The sequence below is a fragment of the Pleurodeles waltl genome, chromosome 6 (assembly GCF_031143425.1).
Source record: "Pleurodeles waltl isolate 20211129_DDA chromosome 6, aPleWal1.hap1.20221129, whole genome shotgun sequence".
Classification (NCBI taxonomy): Eukaryota; Metazoa; Chordata; class Amphibia; order Caudata; family Salamandridae; genus Pleurodeles; species Pleurodeles waltl.
Window position 1 is genome coordinate 232,791,115 of NC_090445.1, and position 14,173 is coordinate 232,805,287.

Consider the following 14,173-nt stretch of genomic DNA (forward strand, 5'->3'; position numbering starts at 1 on the left):
TTTCTGCAAATTAACTATTCTCTCTCGATTAATAGTTCCACGCTCTGAAAATGACTTTTCCAGTCCTGATTAGTGAGTTCCCCCAAACCTGAGTATTTGCATGTTTGTTTACCATATTTCTGGCACATATTATGGGCAGGAGTCCCTTTGATTAGGAGCTCGCTATGTTTAGATTGCTTGGCCCCCATTATGATTTGTTTACACTCTACTAGGGTAAAGGGAGAAGGATCTGTAGGCCTTGTGTCCACGTCTCATCCTGTGAAATGAGGTAGGGAAGGAAATGGAAAACGAGATAGGTTCCCTTGGGTTATTTCTTCTACTTGATTGCATGGTGGTGGGGGACGGAACTATCATGCACTCACACCCAAACATCACCTTGCGCTTGATGAACCTTAAGTCTATACCTGGAGACACTTGTGAAGGGACTGGGTGGCTAGATAAGATGGCTTCTTTCACACGTTTATCCTTTAAAAGTCTGTGCTCCAGGTACTTGCACTTCTGCCCATCTTTCCCCTAACCACACTATTTCTAGAGTACTCTGCTCTATACCATCGGGTCAGACTCATACTCATGTTCTTTTTTCTGGACCCCATCCTACCTGCCCAACAATTTTCCTTCATTCGCCCCCATTATCTCGTAGTCGGACGACAACTGTCCTCACCCTTTTTGACAATATGTTAGTTACAAACATTATTAGCCAATCGAGCAAGCGAAAAAACTGTAAACGCTGTTATACTTTTACATAAAATGTTTAGTCTGATCTGTACTCGTATTTAAGCCAATTACCACCCCAGTTCCCCTAGAGAAACTTATCCCATAACTCTGGCGCCTCAGACTGCAGTGTGGATCTTTGTCAAGTGCTTCCCTGGTTCTTCCTTCATGAAGTCAGTTTCCGCCACCACAAGCACCATCTGTGAAAAACACAACACAACATATGGGATGCCTAAATTCCAACTATTGGAAAATAGCAAGCAGCAAAACGAAAGATCAAAACCAATTGGCATTTCAATTGACAAGAGCTCTCTCTAGAAAAATGTTCGTTGAAGCTCAGAGCTAAAATGTATATCAAGTTAACTTAGTATACAGTATACACATTTTCTCTCAATACAAGTCAATGAAGCATGATCATGTGACAGAAACTGGTTACTCTCAGCAAAAACATATCTAATGTGCGGGTGTCAGAAACTCCCGAAGGAAGCGCAAAATGGCCTTGAGGAGAAGATGTCATTCATGTACACAATACTGGCCTGATTATTCTCACAAAATCCTGCTTCCCTTGCCAGGTCTGAAAATAAGGTGATGCTGTTGGAAAATATGAAAGGCACAACACTGATCGCTGTAGGTTCCGGACCTACTAGAGCCATTAAAGTTTACAAGCATATTAAACGTCACAAGGAGCTTTAAACATGTATAAAATAACATATATATATATACATATACATATATATATATATATATATATATATATATATATATATATATATATATATATATATATATATATATAATTAAATGGTTGATATATTTAAGATTTCATATGTGGTTGCTAACATTGCACTTCATAGGAGTTTCCGAACATGATACAGAAAGATTTTACATTTGTTTTCACATTATCCTGCCCGTGAGATTAATTGGTAAGGCAAGAAATTTCACCCGCTGCAGTCCAAGGATGATCTTAGATCGTTTTAGGGAATGGCAGAGTTATGTATTAAATTTGTGAAAATATTTCCAGAATAAACTCATTATATAAGGAGTCTACTTAGAAATGAGGTAAAGTTTAAGTGGCGTATAAATGGAAAATATCTTTTGAAGAGATTAAAGAGCCATTATTGAAGACACTACTTTACATGATTTTGATCCCAAAGTTCTGTTCTTTGTTATGGCAGATGCCAGTAGAAAATGTTTAGGCAGCATTCTCTCTCAAGTAGATGAGTCTGGAAAGAAAATAGTTATTATCTTTTCTTCCCGCTCGTTGTCTCCAACAGAGGCGAAGTATTCAGTAACAGAGAGAGAAACACTGGTCTGTGTATGGGCTCTTGAAGATTTTAGTAATTATTATATATAATTATATATAACCAAAATTAATGCAGTATTGATGACAAACTGGTGACTAAATTGCTCAGTACTGAAGGCATGCTTAGAGCATCATCAAGAAAATGTAGGGCTATCTATGAGGCTTCAAGATGTTGTGTATGAGGTTCAATATGTACTGGGTGCAAAGAATGCGTTGCAGCTGAGCACTAACCTGGTAGGTTGTGTGATTCTTTCAGAGTAAGGTGAAGCCAAAGAGGAGAGCTCCCACTTCACCAAACGCCTGCCTCAGTTCAAATGCAGTTCTGCACTCTGGATTAAGACAGTCTCCAGAGGAAGGGGAATTGGATATAGAGAGAGGTCTTCTGTATAATCTGGCTACTTTTTGTGTATATGCCTCGTCTACATCCTCTGGCTAATCATCCTCGGTAATAGTATGGTATGGTTCATGTGTATCCTACAAAGAAAATAAGAATATATCAAGAAATAAACTATTGGAAGTTAGACTATGTTTCTCTTACCCTATTCACTGATTACTATGTCACCTTAACCTTACCTAATCTTCCCTTTTTACCACTAGGGAGGTAAAATCTTTTTTTTTTATAACATCTATTTATTGATTTTTTGTCCGCATTCCATGCAGTACATCATACTGCATCCACATTCTATCTATGTACCATATATTTCTTCAATAGTGAAGTTAACAGTGAGTATAAACATCAGAAACAGTAAGTAAAATAAAGAAAAACAGCTAATGGTACTTCAACTGTGTTCATTCTTCAGTAGAGTTGATACATTACAGAGACATCAATTTCCCTTCTCACAGGCCCGATTCCCTTTTTGACTATTCCTATCCCTGTCTCTGTTAACTGAACTATTCATCACTTGACATGGGGAGGAGTCCTGCTTTGGGGCACTGAGCAACCATGTGCTCCCGTCCTCCCCCCTTTAGCCAACCAGTGGTCATTAAGAGCCCATGGCAGTCCCAGTTGATGCCTGAGCCCCCAGGGTGTGTTCATGCGTGCCGGAGCAGGCCGAGTCCTAAGACCGTGCTCCCCCCCTTCTTCCTCATCTTGTTCTGTGTGTATGTTTTGTAGCAATGCAGCCCATGTTTCCAAGTCCTCCAGGAGCTTGTCATCCCCGTGACTAAGCCTCATGTGTATTTCCTCAGCAATCATCCACTCATCTTCATCCCTGCACCACAGTGTATTGGAGGGGGTCCTGACACCCAGCCACCCCACAGCGACTCTTCTCTTCACTTAGAAAAGGCTAATGCCAGCTGCGTACGTTTCCAATGCATTTTACCCCCTCTAGGCTTTTAAATGATGCCAAGAGGCACTCACTGGGCCTCCCCTCAATTGTCAGTGCAGTCACCGCCCTCGGCCTCGCAATCATCCTGAGCCAATAATACTGCACCTTCGGGCACTCCCATGCCATATGTAGGAAGGAGGCTCCCCACCTTCCACACCTTAGACAATCTACCCCTCTGCCTGACTACATCCTGCTGAGCTTAACCGGGGTCAGGAAGGTGCCAAGTACAAAATTAAAATGCAGCAATTTAAATCTGGTGTTGCACTAGATTGTCTTAACCAGCACACAGATTGTGCTCCAGTAATGATCCGTAAGGGGTGTCTCAAGATCCTCTCCTCACGTCCTCCACACCGCCGGGTCTCCCCAGGCCCTATCCTTCTTAAGTGTTTTGTAGATATGAGTTACCATATGCAAGCCTGCTGTCAACAACAAATGTAAAGTGTCTGTCTGCAGGGATGCTTTTAGTAGTCTTTCCAAATTTCCCACACTGTACTTGTCAATTTGGTTTCTCCGGATATAAATCTCCCAATGATTCGCATTACCCTTCCCTCCATCTCACCACAGACATGTCCTCCTCGATGTGACTAAATGGGAGTAGTGTCTATATCCCTAATCCCCTAGCAAAGGGTGGTCATTTAAACACCGTAGTGACTACTCGTTCCCAAAACTCTGCCACCTGATGAATCAGGTAAAGCGTGCGGGGTGGCACGCGCTTGCCAAGCTTCAGTAGAGCGTTCACTGTATGTGCCATGCAAAAATTGTGTCTTCCAGTTGTCTTCTCCAGGGGCCCATTTTGCAGCATGTTGCAATTTGGATGCATAATAATATAGCTCTAAATCTAGGAGACCCATGCCACCCTTCAACTGGTCCCACTTAAGCTGTAGTAGTACTGCCTTACTCCTCTTCCCCATCTGCACAAGGGAAACCATTAAGCTGTCTAACGTCTTGAACAGGCTGCATGATAGTGTATAAAGGGCATTCTGAATTACATACAAACATCAGGGTAAGAATACCATCTTCATCACCGGAACTCTCCCTGGCATGGACAATGGCATTGAGGTCCACAATTTGACGGACTTCCTCAGTCTGTAAACCAGTGGTTTGATACAGTACTGCTGCTGAACCTCAATGGTATGTTCGACTATAATGACAAGATAGCAGAACTAAGCTGTTTCCCATTTCAAGGCCGGGGGGGGGGGGGGGGGGGGAGGTTAAATTCATCTTCGTGAGAACCTGCTAGGGCCCCTAGAGGGAACAACAATGATTTGTATCAGTTAATGCGCAGGCCTGCTGCCACTATGCCAAATTTTTCCACCCGGCACTGCAGCTAAAACAACACATCACTGCGTATAGGGATATCAGGTGTGTGACCTCCCCCATCACCATGCTATGTTCACTCATATCTTTCCAAAGCTTTGCTGCAAATGGCTCCATTGCCAGGGCAAAGAGCAGCGGCGACAGTGGACATTCTTGCCATGTGCCCCTCCTTACGCTCCATTGTTCAGATAGCTTTCCCCCACTGCGTACCCTGGCTCTAGGCTCTGTGAACAATAACCTGACCCCCTCTCTAAATACTTCAAGCAATGGTTCCCCCAATTGTGCGGCATATGTTTGATAACATTCTGTAGGGACATCATCACCCCCAGGTGTCTTTCCTCTGTTCAATTAACCCATTGCTTTCTTGACCTCCTCCAGCGTGATCTGTACATCCAGTTCTTCATTCGACAAAGGTGATAGCAGAGGCAGGTCCACACTCCTGAGGAAACTCTCTACCGTCTTTGCATTAGCTGCCTCCCCCCCTCCATAGATCTTACTTAGGGTCTCCCCCAGCAAAGCATTATTAGCTCACTGGGACATGGCTTGAGTTCCATCCCTGCGGCAGTGTGCCATGATAGAGATTCTGGGGGTCATTCTGACCCCGGCGCAGGGTTGGCGGGAGCACCGCCAACAGGCTGGCGGTGCCCCGCAGGGCATTCTGACCGCAGCGCTTTGGCCGCGGTCAGAAGAGGAAGACCGGCGGTCTCCCGCCGGTTTTCCGCTGCCCATAAGAATCCTCCATGGCGGCGCAGCTCGCTGCGCCGCCATGGGGATTCTGACACCCCATACCGCAGAGCCGCCAGGAACAGGATGGCGGTATGGGGTGTCGTGGGGTGCCTGGGGGCCCCTGCAGTGCCCATGCCAATGGCATGGGCACTGCAGGGGCCCCCGTAAGAGGGCCCCACTTTGTATTTCAGTGTCTGCTTTGCAGACACTGAAATACGCGACGGGTGCAACAGCACCCGTCGCACCTTCCCACTCCGCCGGCTCCATTCAGAGCCGGCGTCCTTGTGGGAAGGTTGATTTCCACTGGGCTGGCGGGCGGCCTTTTGGCGGTCGCCCGCCAGCCCAGTGGAAATCCCAGAATCACCGCAGCGGTCTGACGACCGCGGTGCGGTGTTCTGGCGGGGGTACTTTGGCGGGCGGCCTCCGCCGCCCGCCAAGGTAAGAATCAGGGCCTCTGTCTGCTTCCCGCCTCAGTTACCATGCAAGCAATCTCCTTGATTTACCCCCTCTCAGTGTAACCACTATCTATATTCCTGGCAGGTGAACTTGTCTAGTCGATCCTACGACTCACCCAGACACCTCCAGATCACTAATACCGACCCCGCTTCTTCTGATCTCTTCGCATTCTCCCTTTGGACTTCCATCATTTTCCAAATCCCCTAGTTTACCCTGTAATTGTCTGCTCAGTCTACACACCTTACCAATAAATTCTGTCTGCTTCGCTGTCCATAAGATGAGTTTCTTGTAGGCAAACTATACTCACTGCAATGTGCTTTAAATATGCATGTACCCTGTATCTCTTCACATAACAGCCCAAGCCTCTGGCATTCCATATGACAATCTTATGTAACTGTGTTGTGGTGGTCCGTGAAAGCACCCCCCACTGATGCGTCATCCCTGGACATCGCCTAGGGTGAACTTCCCTCTCTGTCCATATTGTCCCTTTGTATGTACTTCTACTATACATATTATGATCAGTAACATATCTTAAACAAGAACAGAACTCCCCCCACCCCTTCCCACCCCGGACAATCATTCGACAACAACATACAAACAGGTCATGATTGCCCACCATCCTGTGCTACACTAGCACAGGCACCCTTTGGACCCCTCCTGCTACAGTTAAACTGGTTTGCACATCGTTTCCACTCCTAGTCACCAACCTTGCACAGTGCACCACTCTAATTTATACTCCTCTCAGAGCAGAAGCGAGTCTAGATAGTGTTTTCTCTACTCCTAAAGGGGTAGAGTTCCACACCAGGTCTCACTCCGGCTGCCCTAACAATATCCTAAGTGTGTCTCCTCGTAAGAGCTTCGTTCACAGTTCCATTCAAGTACCTATTTAAGCTGGACACTCCTTTGTCAACTGTACATGGTTCCTCCATAATGTCCTGTGTCCTCTCGTCACCCTCCATGCACCATATTTACAGTCTGCCACCAGGGCCATGCCTTCTCCCCAGTGATCAGTCCACCATATTATTCAAGTTGAAGTTCAGCAGTCGGATTAAGGACCTCCTACCCACTGCTTTAGGAGTCCATCTGGTTGGTCCCCTCCATCTGTACTTCAGGAAGCATGCTGGCCTCCTGCACCTCAATGGAGGATGCCATACTTTTGGTCTTTGCGACCGGCGTGATAATTCCGCGGGCCCAGTATCCACTCCCACGGTCGATCGGACCGGGTTACTTTCTTGACTCTGGACGCGTATCCAATGATCGCCAATCTATCTGGCGTAGAACTAGTTGCTACAATTTTTACTGTTGGAACTGATTGGACTCCAGTGTGCCCTGAAGAAGCCCTTTGATTGGGCAAAAAGCGTTGGCTGTCTATTCATTGTACTATTTGCTGTATTTACAGAACTGCAAGATCACTAAGTATTGGACTTGCAAAGAATTAAAAAGAAAGATTTCACATCTTCACCACTGGAGCACTGGACTTTTTGTTTCACTGTCTACAACGTGCTTGTGTATGTGGCGGTGCACCGCCTATTTGGATTTTATGCATTGGGGCTAGCTTAGCCCCTTTTTTGGCTCTCTATGCAGCAGGAGCCTTGGTGGAGTTGCATGCCTGAAGATATTAGAACCAAATATTTCTTGTACACTGTGTTTTGTGAATCACTAGACAGTCATAGGGATTAGTGCGTTTTCTGCGAGCGTGCTGCATGTTGTTCTTCTTGTTTTCACTTGGAGGATGCCATATCTCCTCCAGCTGATTGCCCCTGGGAGATGCTCCAGTTTGTTTTATCCCCCCACGTCTGCCCCTCCCGGGAAACAAATGGCGCCCGTTCTCCTGGTGGCACTTTTTCCCATTGCTTGAGCCATGCCCATACTTCCTCACGCCTGTCAAAGAAGTTGGTTATACCCTGTGTGACCACCCAAAGCCGGGTAGGAAACATCAGTCCATATGACAGTCCCATTGCTCTGAACTTGTGTTCCTTGCAATATGGGCTCTCTGTGGTACCCCTGGCAGAGGGTGCCTCACTTAAAGCCCTGTGTGCCCATTCCACCATAAATATGGGGACAAGCCCTCCGGTTTGAGTGTGTTGAGGAGCCATGTCTCCAGGAAGGATTCAGCCGAGCCCCCCTCCATCCACTCGGGAAATCCCACCAGCCACAGGTTGTTAGAGCAAGATCGGCCCTCGGCATCCTCCGCTCTATTCTCTAGCATTTTAGTGGTGGCTGTCAGCTTAGCCACTTGTTCCTTGAGAGTGACCACATCCTGACAAAGGCTGTTGATTTATTGTGCTAAACAAAGGGGGAGAAGGAGGGTTAAAGGGGAGGGTCTATCCTCCTTGAAGCTTCAGTAAACGTATTTAGAGTCCCAACCCAGAAAGGAAAAACTTCCACAGAAAAAAAGTTTTTTTGTTAGAAAAACCCTCACCCACCAGGGTTACCCCTTGGTGGCATGCTTCATCATTGGGTTTCTTCCCGTTCTGCTGCAGAACGAGGCATGCTGCGACCGACGGAATACGCGGGAGCACAGTTGGTATCAGTGATGTGGATGCTAGAAAAGAATAGGAGTGGTGGGGTCTTGGTAAGTTAAAAATACCCCCCTCTGGATGATACTACTAGTTTAATATGTCTCAGAGGGGTGGTATGATTAAAAAGAGGTGTCAGGAGGGTGGGTATATTATGTACCTGTCCTCCTTAGTGGTCTACATGTTTCGGAGTTTACCCCTAAACTCCTCTTCAGGACCAAAGTGATCTCCCTAGTACCACTCCTTGTGCGCCTACCACTAGTGGAAGTACTCTTACTATTTACTGTGGTAAGGTGATACATACCAATTAAATTAAATAAAAAAAATACTATCCATCATTGTCAATGCTCTGCTCTGCTGGGCAAATTTTCAGTGCTTGTGCTAATTGCATCATAGGTCCTCCGGGAGGGGGATGTGCTTATAGTCACACGTTCCTCAAAGCGGCACTCCCGCCAAAAACCTACTTCTCACCTCGCCGTGGCCCGAAATAACACCGGCTGTCACCCTGTCCGACAAATTCCAAAGGTCTGCACTTCCAGTATGTTATCAGAGCCCTGAATTGCGTCCATCAGTGCTTCTCATAATGGTTCCTCTACCGGCTCCAACATCTGCATGCCTGTCTGGTATGTGGTGCGTTGAGGCAGACCCTGTGGCTGTGTGTATTGGGTAATGGTGTTTTTCTGCTGTCCTTTTGCCACCTTGTCCTTCCCCATTGTCAGATTTGTGGTTCACAAATCGCCTTCCCGTGGGCAACTGATCGCTCACACTACTCAGCGATCCTTTAGGGGAACAGGCCCCTCAGCTTGCGTATCAACCACTGCCTCTGCTATTGCCACCCAAGGATGTCCCAATCAGCTGCTTACACATTCAGCTTGGTCCATCCGTCCCAGGCTCTCCGATCCACATAAGGTCCTGCAGGCACTAGCAATCAGCACCGGCCAACTATTAGCATCCCGATGGAAGATCTCCTCCCACTGTCCATCAAGGCTACATCACTGCCCATAGACCATCAAATTCAAAGGGCAGCTCCCCAGTTTACTGCACTGTTGTTTACCTGTATCTCAGCCACTGGGGAGGGGCACTGTCACTCTACAATGCTTCACAGCCCCGCTTCATCACAGATGTTGTTAAACTATGGAGCCAATTCCGAGGACGTTGCAGGTCCCCGCAGCCCCTCTCCTCGGCAGTGCACAGTATGAAGACTCCGAGCAAGAGGAAGGCAAGAGGGGCCCCACAAGTGAATATCAATGTTCTATGGTGTTCTGCGGTGGCAAACCTGCCCCCCATCCACCCTCGCTGTTACTATGTCGCTGTGGCCATTTGTCTAGCATGCTTGGTCCTCACGATGGCCCCAGGGTGCCCCTAGTGTTTCAGCTGCTGCTCAATGTAATGCGGATGATATCAGTGCCCTCTCCTGGCACCTGTAATACACACTTCAATGGGGCTTTGCGAGTTGGCTCACCCCCCAGCCATTTCTTTGTTCACAAGTTTACTAGGAGGAATATCCTTCCAGGGTTGCCAGCCCGGGCTCACCTCGGTCAGAAGCCTCGATGCGGCCTGGCCCAAGCCCTGAGCGAAGACCTTAACTGTGGCCCCACTCTCCCTTGCAAGCAGACTTCCTCGCAGGCCAATACAGGCCTCTGGGCTTCCCGCTTCTAGTCCCGGAGGGGTGGGGCAGGAAACACAGCCAACCACTTATTCAGTGCCCCTCAATGCTCAGGTAGCAGGTCACAGGCGCGCCCATATCCTCCGGCGATGCCCTCTTCTCCACAATCCAATCCCGGCCGCTGGTCCAAGTTCCCACGTCCGAGGCTATCCCCTAAAGCACTGCAGCAGTTTTCTTTTGCATTCCCGGCGGATTAGTGTGTGGGGCGGGACTCCACCAATGATTTCTAACTGGACTTTTCTTGCCACATAAATTGAAAATAAAAAGTAAAACAGTTGATTAAGCGAGCCGATTCAAAGTGCCACAGCCACCATAAGCGCAGAGGAGAGACACAGAAGGAAAAAGAAGTTCGCTTGCAGGCAAAGGTATCGGCAAAGGTATCGGCAAACTTGCAATTATCCATGTAACAGGATCGCTGGCCAAGGCGGTAACAAAGAGGGACAAACGTAAGCATTTACAAATGATAACTAAGGATTTTTGAAAGGCAAGTCCATGAAAGAGTGATAGTGGTGGGCGTGGTTAAAAGCCCATAGACAGATTGCAACAGGCCAGAGCGCTCGTACGCTCGACCTAAAAAGCAGGTAAGCACTAATAACAGGTATCTATTTTGAGGTGGACATGGCTCTTTGTAAACAGCTTCATCCGAGAGGACTGCCATCCTCGCAAGAGCTGAAACTATAGCGCAAACGAGATCTCTGGGTTTTGTGTTACGACTCACTGGATGCAGATCAGCATATCAGCCTCAACCTGCTTCTTTTGCATCACATGCACTTGATGGTCCGGCGCATTAGTGCTCTCTGTTCACCGCGAGGACTGCCGTTACAGAATATTGCAGCTATCTTATGTAGGATTAATAAAGATCCTTGGAATTAATTCAGTGTGGCATGTGTGTCAGTTGTGATTGTAGTGAATGGTGAAGTGAATGATATGCAGCATATAAAGATGATGAAGAATTGTAGCAGGTGATGATTATGGTGAAGAAGGATGTTGCAAACGCACGATTGATCTGGCACTGAGAGGATTGTGGAAATTAAGGGGTAACTAGAATTTTTTGCTAGACAATTTTTTCTTCAGAAGGGAGAAAGTGATTCCTCTATTTAAGTTGAGAGACAAGATTATTAACCTGTTCCATGAGTGACATTTTAATTTTGTGCGAAGTTCCTCATCCCACTCTCTCATAAGAATATCTCAACGATTTGACAATGGTACAGCCAACACATGTTTCGGGGATACATCCCTTTCTTAAGGCTGAAAATTAAACCAAAAAAATAAAAATCCTACAAAGAGCCTAAAAGTTGATTACATTACAGATATTCTAAACATACACAAAATAAAACATAAAACATACACAAAAAAATACAAAACACAACACCATATTTCTTAGTTCATATTGTATTTTGCCTCTCTCATAATCCAATATATGCAGGGACTTTACATTTAATAGTCATATTTTTGGAGGGCATGGCTTGGCCGTCCTGCAAGATGGCTGTCATGTTGTGAGGCTCTGCAGGGCAGGGGCATAAATACATCAATTATCCTGGCAGATCGGCTGCCCGGAATAACATTTTCCAATTGCTGAACACTGGGAAGCCCTGAGGAGCCACAGAATGCAGAAATGGAGCTGGCTCAGCGGTGAGAGCCATGCTGGCCCTGCACAACCCTTTAGAGAGGTGTCTGGCATTGTGCGCGCTTCACGCGGGCCGCAGCAGTGCTCGGCCTGCTTGGGGCGAGGCGATCCTGCGAGCGGCGTGGTGGTCGGGGATGCCCCCCCCCCCCCCTGTGAACCATAGCAGGAGGCCTCGCAGCTATTTGTTCGGTCGCCGCATTGGGCCCCTGGCGTTGGACTCCCGTGGGGCTGGATCAGCGGCAGCGTTCAGGCCGCAGGCCCCATGGGTGCGTCGGCTGGTGTGGCGCAGCCTGTGCTTTAGGCCTCAGGGCGGTACCTGGCCCTGCATGCGGCTGGTGTTCTGGTGCCCGGCCGGGGGGTGCCGCTAACAGCGAGTGCGGGTAGGCGGTCCCCTGAGGGAGACGTTTGGAGCTTCTGCGGCTGGATGCCCTGGGCCGTGCTGGGCCCCGGCAGTGGAGGCCTGCGGAGCCTGATCAGCCGTGTTGGTTGGGCCGCGTTGCCTCACAGGTGAGTGAGTTGGTGCGCTTGGGGCTGCTGTGCTGGTCCCGTGGCGGTGTGCTCTGCCCGTGCGGCGGCTGGCGGGGGCCCTGGACACATTGCACTGTGTACCCCCCCCTCCGTCTTCCTGAGGTGGGGGCAGCTGGTCGGACCAAGGGGGCCGCGGGCTTGGAGCGGTTCCTTGCGACCCCTGCTTACCTGGTGGCTATTTTGGGGGATGGGGTGGGCGACGGATAACTGCCCCCCCTTCCTTTTTTTTGGTCCTGACTTCTGACTGGTGGCCGCGTTTGACGGGGTGTGCCGGTGGCTTCTGGGGGCTTGCGGATGGGGGAAGCGATGTGTGTAGTTACGTGCCTGCTGGAGCGTGGGAGGGCTGAGCCACCATCCCCCGATTTTCGCTGCTGGTCTGCACTTTTTGTTCAACACGCTTTTCCCTCCCTCCCTTTTCTTTTTTTGTTTGCGCCCCTGAGACGATGGGGAAGGCGGACCAGAGGCAATCTAAGCTCACATTTGAAGGGAAAAAGAACTGCAGTCAGGCCCGCTGGTCAGCGGATGATCTGCTGCGGAAGGAGGACAATCTGGCGCCCTCAGTGAAGGCTATGTTCTTGGATCTTAAGCACAGTTTGCCAGTATCGATGCCAAGTTAGACCACTTGACCGAACAAATGGATCGTTTAAAAGAACGGGTGGATGCCCATGATGCACGCCTTGAGCAGGTGGAATCTTGCACTTCTGATCTGGAGGACGGTCGACGTGGAGACGAGGAGAAGTTACTACAAATGGAACGTGTGTTGGAGGTAATCCGGAACAAGAATGAGGACCTTGGAACCCGCTCACGCCGCAATAGTATCTGTATTTTGGGTCTTCCGGAGTCGGGGCGCATGGTGGATTATGTGAAGACTATGCTATCTGCGCTCTTCCCTGGCGAGCTATCCCAGGTGTTGTTGTTAGAGAGGGCCCACAGGTCTCTGGGGCCAAGACCGTCGCCTGGGACGCTGGCACGCCCAGTCATCGTGCGTTTATTGAACTTCAGGGATAGAGACACAATACTTGGATTAGCTAGAGAGGGACGTCCCGTGATTTATAACAACAACGAACTGAGCATTTTCCAAGACTACACCTCTGGGGTACAGGCACCCCGTAGGGTGTTCCTACCTGCTAAACGCACTTTGAGCCAGACAGATGCCAAATACTCCCTCATCTATCCTGCCAAATTGCGAATGCAGCAGAAGGGCAAGCTGCACTTTTTCACTGACCCGAAACTGCCCATCAAGTACGCTAAATCTGTCCCTAAAAAGGCGACTCCAGAATGTTCGCAGGTTGCTGGCGGCAGCCCTGACACTTATCGACAATGATTGAAATTGTTTTGTTGTTGTGGGCCGCCGATGGTTCTGCACTGTGATTTAGGGCTTGTTGAGTTTTGACTGAGACTCTATTTTCGGTGCAGCCTGTCTTGTAGTATAACCAGCGCTGCGAGAGCGCCTGCCCACCCATCCCCAAGTGGGTGGTTAACAAATGGCCATGCTGGTGCCCCACTGGATGAGTCCAATAAAGTTGTTTGTTACTATGTTGTGGGATATGTGTCTGGGTGTGGGTGGGTTTGCAGGGTGGGCCCGATTGGGAGGTCAGCGTGGGTGGGAGGTGAGGTCTTGTTGCTTATTGCATTCCATGCTTTCTTTTTCCCTCTGTATCGCTGTCTCTCCTTGTCCTCAGCGCTGTTTTGTATGGTGTCTAGGTATGTAACGGCTGTGGTGCAGATGAGGTGCTTGCTATGATGATTCCTAAGGGGGCAGCATATGTGAATTGTATGACCTGGAATGTTCGGGGCTGAACGACAGGCGTAAGATGCGATTGCTCTCTGCATACATGCAGCGCCATGTGATTGATGTTTGTGTGCTTCAAGAGATTCACCTGACGGCTGCCACAAAACACATGTTAAGAGCTGGCTGGATTGGGGAGTGCCATGTGGCTGTGCATTCGAGCTATGCGCAAGAGGTTGCCATTTTGATTTGAAAGGGTCTGC

The 14,173-nt window shown here is 48.5% G+C and overlaps 1 long non-coding RNA gene across 2 annotated transcripts in view; it reads right to left on the bottom strand.

Moving 5' to 3' along the window:
* Nucleotides 1-740: 740 nt before the first annotated feature.
* The window catches only part of LOC138299587 (uncharacterized), an 83,400-nt gene continuing 69,967 nt past the window's right edge, over nucleotides 741-14,173 (bottom strand). For both annotated transcript variants that reach the window (XR_011204789.1, XR_011204790.1), the window contains one exon: nucleotides 741-911. This is a non-coding gene — a long non-coding RNA (uncharacterized lncRNA). The remainder of the gene's footprint in view (nucleotides 912-14,173) is intronic.